Raw genomic sequence first — 10,742 nt, forward strand, 5'->3', positions numbered from 1 at the left:
TGAGGGAGCTGGGATTGTTTAGCCTGCAGAAGAGAAGAATGAGGGGGGATTTGATAGCTGCTTTCAACTACCTGAAAGGGGGTTCCAAAGAGGATGGCTCTAGACTGTTCTCAATGGTAGCAGATGACAGAACGAGGAGTAATGGTCTCAAGTTGCAGTGGGAGAGGTTTAGATTGGATATTAGGAAAAACTTTTTCACTAGGAGGGTGGTGAAACACTGGAATGCGTTACCTAGGGAGGTGGTAGAATCTCCTTCCTTAGAGGTTTTTAAGGTCAGGCTTGACAAAGCCCTGGCTGGGATGATTTAACTGGGAATTGGTCCTGCTTCGAGCAGGGGTTGGACTAGATGACCTTCTGGGGTCCCTTCCAACCCTGATATTCTATGATTCTATGATATTCTATGATTCTAAGCCGGATTGTCTGTGTTAGATGCCTCTACCGTCTCTTGAAAAACATTGGAACTCATAACCATCAAATTGTGGCCCATTGTCTGACATGACCACTTCTGGTATGCTATGCCTGGCAAAGATAGATTTGATAGTCTTAACAACATGTTTTCAGTAGAGTTCTCAAATCTTGTTATTTCTGGAAAGTGAGAATAATAATCCAGAACCAATATGTATTTCTTGCCATCATAAGTAAACCGATCCATGCCTACTTTGGACCAGAGTGCCAACATTTCTTCAGTTACCACCATAGGCTGTGTTGTTTGGCTAGTTCTATATTTTTGGCACTTTTCACAAACCATGTTTTTTTTCTATATCTATATTCATTTGTGGCTAATACAGAACATTTCTAGCCCTTCTTTTGCATTTTTCAATACCAATGTGACCTTCATGTATCCTGGGTAACATATTCTGATGTAATTTTGGGGAACTACAAGTTTGGTGCCCCTGAACAATATCGCCTCTCTTATTGACAATTTTCCTTCAAAGTGGTGATAAGGACTGGACATGTTCCATACAGGCCACCCTGCATTAATGCTTGTTTCAGTTTTTGTAAAGTTACATCTTGTGCTGTGGTGTCAGCAACTAGAGTCCACATTTCATCTGAAACTGGACACATTTTCTTAACAGGTTCACATGCACACTGTCTGAATCTATTCTTGATTCTATTATTGCTCTGTCATAAACTCTAGTCAGAGTGACTGCCACCATTAAATGTTTCCCAGGCTTGTATTTTAATTTTAGATCATATAGCTGCAACTGAAAGAATAATCTCTGCAATCTAGGAGGAGTGTCTGCTAATCCTTTTTTTGCTATTGCCACCAGTGGCTTGTGATCTGTTTCTGGTAATACTGGTCTCCCATACAGGAAAATATGGAACTTCTTGCATCCATGTACCACAGCCAAAGCCTCTTTCTCAGTTTGTGCATACTGACCTTCAGTGTTAGTTAAAGCTCTGGAAGCATATGCTACATGTCTCCAGTACTCACTATACTTTTGAAGAAGTGCTGTCCCAAGACCCTCCCCAGAGGCATCTCTTGACAGTTTCGGCTGATGTTTGCTGTCATAGACTCTAAGTACTGGAGCCTGTTCTATTAACTGTTTTAGTTTCTCAAATTTCTTATTGTGATGTGCCTCCCAAATCCATTGATCATTTTTATGCAATAATATTCCTTACTTTCCGGTTTTAGCAGCCATATTAGGTATAAACTTCCCCACCAAGTTTATCATACCCATGAAACTTTGTACTCCATCTTTACCTGTGCAAGATAGTATATTGGTAATCCCCTGTACCCTGTTTGGTCTAGATGTACCTCTTGCTCTGTTAATATTAGGCCCAAATATGTTATTTCCCTGACTCTAAATTTAAACTTTTGTTGTTTTTTTAATTTTCACCCTGCAAAACAAACTCTTTACAGAGCTCTCTGAAGTCTCTGGTCATGTTACTTCATTGTACATCCCCATATTAAAACATTGTTAATAAATACTTTGGTACCTTCAATGCCATCAAATATTTGTTGTACAATTCTGTGAAACACTTCTGGTGCTGAGCATAATTTGTGAAAGCAGAATCTCCTGTATGATATGTTAAACAACACAAACATACACAAACACTTCCTACTTCTCCACGTGGGCACCAGTGATACTGCCAAGAACAATCTTGAGCAAGTCACTGCAGACTACAGAGCTTTGGGGAGAAAGATAAAGGAGTTTGAGGCGCAAGTCGTGTTCTTGTCCATCCTCCCTATTGAAGGAAAAGGCCCAGGTAGGGACCATCGAATTGTGGAGGTAAATGCGTGGTTGCACAGATGGTGTTGGAGAGAGGGCTTTGGATTCTTCGACCATGGGATGTTGTTCCAGGAAGAAGGATTGCTTCAAAGAGATGGAATCATAGAATCATAGAATCATAGAATATCAGGGTTGGAAGGGACCCCTGAAGGTCATCTAGTCCAACCCCCTGCTCGAAGCAGGACCAATTCCCAGATAAATCATTCCAGCCAGGGCTTTGTCAAGCCTGACCTTAAAAACCTCTAAGGAAGGAGATTCTACCACCTCCCTAGGTAACGCATTCCAGTGTTTCACCACCCTCTTAGTGAAAAAGTTTTTCCTAATATCCAATCTAAACCTCCCCCACTGCAACTTGAGACCATTACTCCTCGTTCTGTCATCTGCTACCATTGAGAACAGTCTAGAGCCATCCTCTTTGGAACCCCCTTTCAGGTAGTTGAAAGCAGCTATCAAATCCCCCCTCATTCTTCTCTTCTGCAGGCTAAACAATCCCAGCTCCCTCAGCCTCTCCTCATAAGTCATGTGTTCCAGACCCCTAATCATTTTTGTTGCCCTTCGCTGGACTCTCTCCAATTTATCCACATCCTTCTTGTAGTGTGGGGCCCAAAACTGGACACAGTACTCCAGATGAGGCCTCACCAATGTCGAATAGAGGGGAACGATCACGTCCCTCGATCTGTTCGCTATGCCCCTACTTATACATCCCAAAATGCCATTGGCCTTCTTGGCAACAAGGGCACACTGCTGACTCATATCCAACTTCTCGCCCACTGTCACCCCTAGGTCCTTTTCCGCAGAACTGCTGCCTAGCCATTCCGTCCCTAGTCTGTAGCGGTGCATTGGATTCTTCCGTCCTAAGTGCAGGACCACCTAACAGAGGGAAGAGCATCTTCGCAGGCAGGCTGGCTAACCTCGTGAGGAGGGATTTAAACTAGGTTCACCGGGGGATGGAGATTTAAGCCCTGAGGTAAGGGGGGAAGTGGGACACCGGGAGGAAACACAAGGAGGAGGGTGCAACCGGGGAGGCCTCCTGATTCATACTGAGAAAGCAGGGCAATCTGCTAGTTATCTTAGGTGCCTGTACAGGAACGCAAGAATCCTGGGAAACAAGAAGGAAGAATTGGAAGTCCTGGTGAGCTGTAGCTCACGAAACCTTATGCTCAAATACATTTGTTAGTCACTAAGGTGCCACAAATACTCCTTTTCTTTTAAAGGACCTATGATGTGATTGGAATAACAGAGAATTGGTGGGGAAACTCACATGACTGGAACACTGTCATGGATGGGTATAAACTCTTCAGGAAGGACAGGAGGGGGAGAAAAGGTGGAGGAGTTGCACTGTATGTAAGTGAATAGTATGATTGCTCAGATCTCCAGTATGAAACTGGAGAAAAGCCTGTTGAGTGTCTTTGGGTTAAGTTTAAAGGTGAGAGCAACAGGGGTGATGTAGTGGTGGGTGTCTACTATAGATCACCTGACCAGGGCAATGAGGTAGACAAGACTTTCTTAGGACAACTAACAGAAATTTACAGATCATAGGCCCTGGTACTCATGGGAGACTTCAATCACCCTTACATCTGCAGGGAGAATAATACAGCAGTGCACAGACAATCCAGGAAGATTTTAGAGAGTGCTAGAGACAAATTCCTGGTGCAGGTGCTGGAGTAACCAATTAGGGGTTGTGCTCCTCTTGACCTGCTGCTCACAAACAGGGAAGAATTGGTAGGGAAAGTAGAAGTGGGTGGTAACCTGGGCAGCAGTAACCATGAGATGGTCTAGTTCAGGATCCTGACAAAAGGAAGAAAGGAGAACAGCAGAATACAGACCATGGACTTCAGAAAAGCAGACTTTGACTCCCTCAGGGAACTGATGGGGAGGATCCCCTGGGAGGCTAATATGAGGGGAAAGGAATCCAGGAGGGCCTGGCTCTATCTTAAAGAAGTCTTATTGAGGGTGCAGGAACAAACCATCCTGATGTGCAGAAAGATTAGCAAATATGGCAGGCAACCAGCTTGGCTTAACAGAGAAATCTTTGGTAAGCTTAAACACAAAAAGGAAGTTTAGAAGAAGTGGAAACTTGGACAGATGACTAGGGAGGAGTATAAAAATATTGCTCAAGCATGCAGGGGTGTAATCAGGAAGGCCAAAACACAATTGGAGTTGGAGCTAGCAAGGGATGTGAAGGGTAAAAAGAAGGGTTTCTACAGGTATGTTAGCAACAATAAGATTAGGGAAAGTATGGGACACTTACTGAATGGGGGAGGCAACCTAGTGACAGGTAATATGGAAAAACCTTAAGTACTCAATGTTTTTTTTGCCTCAGTCTTCACAGACAAGGTCAGTTCCCAGACTGCTGCACTGGGCAGCATAGTTAGGGGGGGAGGTGAGCAGCCCTCATTGGTGAAAGAACAGCTTAAGGACTATTTAGAAAAGCTGGACATACACAAGAACAGCTTAAGGACTATTTAGAAAAGCTGAACATACACAAGTCCATGGGGCTGGATCTAATGCATCCGAGGGTGCTGAGGGAGTTGGCTGATATGATTGCAGAGCCACTGGCCATTATCTTTGAAAATTTGTGGCGATCAGGGGAGGTCCTGGATGATTGGAAAAAGGCAAATATAGTGCCCATCTTTAAAAAAGGGAAGAAGGAGAATCCGGGGAACTACAGGCCAATCAGCGTCACCTCAGTCTCTAGAAAAATCATGGAGCAGGTCCTCAAGGAATCCATTTTGAAGCACTTGGAGGAGAGGAAGGTGAACAGGACACAGTGAACATGGATTCACTAAGTGCAAGTCATGCCTGACCAACCTGATTGCCTTCTAAGATGAGATTACTGGCTCTATAGATATGGGGAAAGCGGTGGACATGATATACCTTGACTTTAGCAAAGCTTTTGATATGGTCTCCCACAATATTCTTGTCAGCAAGTTAAAGAAGTATGGGCTGGATGAATGGACTACAAGGTGGATAGAAAGCTGGCTAGATCATTGGGCTCAAGGGGTAGTGATCAATGGCTTGATGTCTAGTTGGCAGCTGGTATCAAGTGGAGTGCCCCAAGGGTTGGTCCTGGGGCCGGTTTTGTTCAATATCTTCATTAATGATTTGGATGATAGGATGGATTGCACCCTTGGCAAGTTCACAGATGATACTAGGCCAGGGGAAGAGGTAGATACACTGGAGGGTAGGGTTAGGGTCCAGAGTGACCTAGACAAATTGGAGGATTGGGCCAAAAGAAATCTGATGAGGTTCAACAAGGACAGATGTAGAGTCCTGCACATAGGATGGGAGAATCCTATGCACTGCTACATGCTGGGGACTGATTGGTTAAGTGGCAGTTCTGCAGAAAAGGACCTGGGGATTACAGTGGACAAGAAGCTGGACATGAGTCAACAGTGTGCCCTTTTCAGAGTAGCAGCTGTGTTAGTCTGTATTCGCAAAAAGAAAAGGAGTACTTGTGGCACCTCAGAGACTAACCAATTAAGCTAATGGCATATTGGGCTGCATTAATAGGAGTGTTGCCAGCAGATTGAGGGAAGTGCTTATTCCCCTCTATTCAGCACTAGTGAGGCCACAACAGGAGTATTGTGTTCAGTTTTGGCCCCCCACTACAGAAAGGATGTGGACAAATTGGAGAGAGTCCAGCAGAGGATAACAAAAAATATTAGTTTTCAGAGTAGCACCTCAGAGACTAACAAATTTATTTGAGCATAAGCTTTCGTGAGCTACAGCTCACTTCATCGGATCACAAAAATGATTAGGGGGCTGGGGCACATGACTTATGAGGAGAGGCTGAGGGAGCTGGGCTTATTTAGTCCACAGAAGAGAAGAGTGAGGGGGGATTTGATAGAAGCCTTCAACTACTTGAAGGGGGGTTCAAAGAGGATGGAGCTAGGGTGTTCTCAGTGGTGGTAGATGACAGAACAAGGAGCAACAGTCTCAAGTTGCAGTGGGGGAGGTCTAGGTTGGGTATTAGGAAACACTATTTCACTAGGAGGGTGGTGAAGCACTGGAATGGGTTACCTAGGGAAGTGGTGGAATCTCCATCCTTAGAGGTTTTTAAGGCCTGGCTTGACAATGCTGTGGCTGGGATGATTTAGTTGGTGTTGGTCCTGCTTTGAGCAGGGGGTTGGACTAGATGACCTCCTGATGTCTCTTCCAACCCTAATCTTCTATGATTCTATGTGCTAGCATTTTCTAGTGGAACTTGCCAAAACCCAGCTGATGCATCTAATGTGGAGAAATTTTTAGTCTGTGCCATTTCTCCAACATGTTTTTCCCTGTGGGAATGGGAAATGTTCCCTTTTTATATATTCATTGAGTGCCTTTGGGTCTAAGCATAGGTGATGAGTTGTTTTGTTTGTTTGTTTGGTTTGTTTGTTTGTTTGTTGTGCATGATAACTAGAGAATGGACCCACTCTGTGAGTTCCTTCACTCTCTCAATAATGCCTCAAGCAACCAATTTATCTAGTTCCTTTTTTTGTTTTTTGGGGGAGTTTTTAGAGCCAGAGGAACATTCCTAGGAGCACATATCGTGGAACTATTGGGGTCTGACAGCTCATTTTTATACTCTGTGGTCAGTTTCCCAATCCCCGAAAGACATACTGAAATTTATCTTCAATTTTTATCTGCTCCTGCCCTTCTATGGCACATACTTTCTGAATAAGGTCTAATACCTGACATGTCTTATACCCTACTATAGGTATATGCTTCCAACGCATAATAACAAATGTAATATTTTCATTGTTATCTTTTATCTTTACCCCCAGGTCAAATTCACCAACAGTAGGAATCAGCTCCCCACTGTAAGTTCTAAGCTTTATCTGGTTGCTGTGAATTATTTGTTTTTTTTGTTTTTTGCGTGTTTTTTTTTCCCCTCCAAATCATTTATAGAGTCTGGTATAACACTGGCTTGTGCTCTACTGTCCAATTTAAAAGTCACAGGGATTCCAATTATTTCCAGTGTAATAGTCCAGTCATTTGAAGGTGTTACTTCTTGCAAAATTTCTCTGAAAAGGTTTTCTTCATTCTTGCTTGCACTGTTGTGATTCTCCTCTCTGTGCAGCAAATGTACAGTTTGTTTCTTTCTGGACCCATGCTCCTCTTGTCTGCAAACTCTTGAATGATTTAACTTCTTGCACTTGTTGCAACATTGTCCTAAGGTGTGACACTGCTGCAGTCTATGGCTGTTACCATAGGCACCGACCCCATGGGTGCGCCAAAAAAATTAGCGGGTGCTTAGCACCCACCAGCAGCCAGCTCTCCCCCTTCCCCCAGCAGCGCCTCCTGCCTGCTGGTGGCCCCGTTGATCAACTCTTCCCACTCCCTCCCAGCACCTCCCACCTGCCGCAATCAGCTGTTCTGCAGCATGCAGGAGATGCTGGGAGGGAGTGGGAGGAGCAGGGATGGGGTGTGCTCAGGGGAGGGGTGGAGTGGGAACTGGGTGGGAAGAGGTGGGGTGGGGGTGAGGCTTGAGGGAAGGGGTCGGGTCAGAGCCTGGGGCAGAGCTGGGGTGAGAAGAGGCAAGGTGGGGATTTGGGGGTAGGAGGTGGGTGGGGGCGAGGCCTGGGGTGGAGCGGGGGTGTTGATAGGGTTGCCAACTTTCTAATCACACAAAACTGAACACCCTAGCCCTGCCCCTTTCCTGAGGCCCCACCCCCTTCCCCTTCCCCAGACTCTGCCCTCCGCTCACTACATTCCCCCTCCCCCAGTGGCTTGCTCTCCCCCACCCTCACTCACTTTCACTGGGCTGGGGGAGAGATTGGGGTGCGGGAGGGGTGAGGGCTCTAACTGGGGATTCAGGCTCTGGGGTAGGGACAGAAATGAGGGGTTCAGAGTGCAGGAGGGGGTTGTGACTGGGGGTGTGGCTGTGGATGAGGGCTTTGGGTTGTAGGAGGGGGCTCCAGGCTGGGGGGTGAGGGATTTGGCCTGTGGGTTGAGGCATGGAGGAGGGATTTGGAAGGGGTACAGGCTCTGGGCTAGGATGCAGGCTCTGGGGTGAGGCTAGAGATGAGGGGTGCAGGGTACAGGATGGGGCATCAGGTTTGAGGGGGGCTCAGGTCTGGGTCAGGTGGCTGGGGCTCGGGTTGGGGTGTGGGCTTACCTAGGGTAGCTCCCAGTCAGTGGCATAGAGGGGCTATAGCAGGTTCCCTGCCTGTCCTAGCTCCAGGCTGTGCCTTGGAAGTGGCCAGCAGGTCCGGCTCCTAGGCCGGGGGCCAGGCCCAGGAGGCCCTGCATGCTGCTCTCGCCCACAGGCACCGTCCCCTCAGCTCCCACTGGCTGTGATTCCCGGCCAATGGGAGTTGTGCTCGGGGCATGGGCAGCACGTCGAGCCCTGTGGCCTGTCCACATAGGAGCCAGACCTGCTGGCCACTTCTGGGGCACAGCGCAGTGCCAGGACAAGTAGGGACTAGCCTGCCTTAGATTCGCAGCACAGCCGAACAGACTTTTAACAGCCCCGTCGGCAATGCTGACCAGAGCCGCCAGGGTCCCTTTTCGACCAGGCGTTACAGTCAAAAAGCAGATACCTGGCAACCCTAGGGGTTGAGCACCCCCTCGGCCCAGAGAAAGCCGGTGCCTTTGTCTGTTACCATAGCGTACACAGCTCTTTATACTGTCCTCTTCATACTCTTTCTGATTGTGTTTCTCAGCTTTCTCCCAGGGATTTCTGTTCTGTCTCTTCTCTTTTCTCTGAGGATTTGTTTTCCTGTTCACAGTTTTAGTGCCTTGCATTCCCTCCAAAAGCTTCAGGCTGGTCTGGAGAGTCAGTTACTTGGCAGATGCTGATTGCCTTCTCTAGCTTGAGATAAATATCCTCCAGCAATCTTTTTCTGGGATGTGAGTCTTTGATCCCCAGCACTATCTGGTCTCAAATTAGGGATCCTGTAGATATGTCTACACTGCAGTTCTGGGTTCAAACTCAGTCTGAAGCCTAATCCCCCTTCTGTCTACACACAAATTTCAAATTTCACCCAAGATCTCAGAATCCCATGGGGATGGTGGGTCTGAGCCTGAGTCAACTCAGGTGTGGGTTCAAGCACTATTGCTCTGCAGTGTAGATGCGGCCCCATTGTACTCATGCTCTAGGCAGCTGCCAAAAGCATCCCACAGGGTGATGTTATTTGTTCTCTGGACAGTCAAGTTTGGTGGACAGATGAGTTTTCCCACACCACATGATGAACAAGGGACTAGAGCAGCCGCATTTTGGGAAGGTACTAGGAAGCCTGGAATATGAGGGGTTGGGCTCAGGCCTGCATAATGCAGTGTAGACAATGGAACCCCACGTTGGGACCCAGAGTTCAACTATTCCTAACCTGGGGTTACAAATGAGTGTAGACGCTCAAATCCTAGCTTACCTACCCCAAGGTCTCCTAATTCAAGTTCTACTGACCCTGGGCTTACACTGCAGTGTAGACATACCCTGTGAGTCATCCAAAACTACATGATTGCTGAGCGGTTTGAGATCCTTTACAAATTCCTCAGATGAGCCTCCCTCTTTTTGTGACCTCATATGAAATTGATATCTCTCAAATGTCTCATTTTTATTTGGAGTGCAGTACTCCTCAAACTTTCAGAGCACTGTTGTAATGCCAACAGACCCCGGTTGTCGGCAGGCAAAATCAAACCTGGGACCTCTGGAGCTTAGCACATGAGCTTCTACAACCTGAGCTAAAACCCACATGGCTCTTAGTGCAGGCTGTAGAGCAAACTCATTAATCTCTCTCTCTCTAAGTGGTTTTGAAGCCACTAGATGGGACAGAACACTACACCCAGGAGGTATATGGGTTACACTGTCTCATCATCAGCCTGCTCTGCTTGGCTCAACTGCAGACTATTATAGACATCCAACGCCTCATCCCTCACTGTACTGGCTTCTCAATGGCGCCGCTCACCCACAAGTAAAGTCTGAACTGCTGCTCGAACCTCCTCCAGTTGTCTGCCACCTGACGGGAGACATTCAGCTCCACTGGAGCCTTTGGTTGTTCCATTTTCTCGTTCTCAGTGTTCACTCCATATGATCCAGCCACTTACGTTCAGCCTTTTCTGGTACCATGTCTTGTTCTTTTTAGAGTTCTGATGAAGGAGTCCAAAACCAGAGTATGAGAAACATATACTTTATGGAAATTAACACCCAGCCTGTTCCGGCATGTCTAACTAGGAGACAGAGCTCAAATCGAAAGTGAAACCGGAGAGAGGGAGGGAGAGAGAGAGCCCTGAGTAGTAGACTAGCTCTTAAAGAGACATGATTCTCAAAGTATTTAATGGGGCTGGGCCCAGGCCCAGAGGTATGCTCATACGCAAGACCGGTTATTTTTAAAAAAATGCTTTACATGTTTCTTTTGTTATGAGTGGAGAATGGTGGCGAGACAAAGTGGAGAAGTGTAAGTAAATACAGATGAGTTTATCGTATGTTACTTTAAACCCTCTCATTGATGCAAAAACGTTGTTGTTAAAGCTCCAGACTTTATACTGAGTATCTGCACAAATTTCACATACCTGTAGTGTATG

At 46.5% G+C, this 10,742-nt stretch overlaps 1 long non-coding RNA gene across 1 annotated transcript in view; it reads right to left on the bottom strand.

Moving 5' to 3' along the window:
• Positions 1–10,409, bottom strand: part of LOC140908709 (uncharacterized) — a 34,810-nt gene extending 24,401 nt beyond the window's left edge. The window contains exon 1 of the long non-coding RNA XR_012157967.1: positions 10,127–10,409. This is a non-coding gene — a long non-coding RNA (uncharacterized LOC140908709). The remainder of the gene's footprint in view (positions 1–10,126) is intronic.
• Positions 10,410–10,742: the final 333 nt, after the last annotated feature.

This window comes from Lepidochelys kempii, chromosome 3, assembly GCF_965140285.1.
Source record: "Lepidochelys kempii isolate rLepKem1 chromosome 3, rLepKem1.hap1, whole genome shotgun sequence".
Classification (NCBI taxonomy): Eukaryota; Metazoa; Chordata; order Testudines; family Cheloniidae; genus Lepidochelys; species Lepidochelys kempii.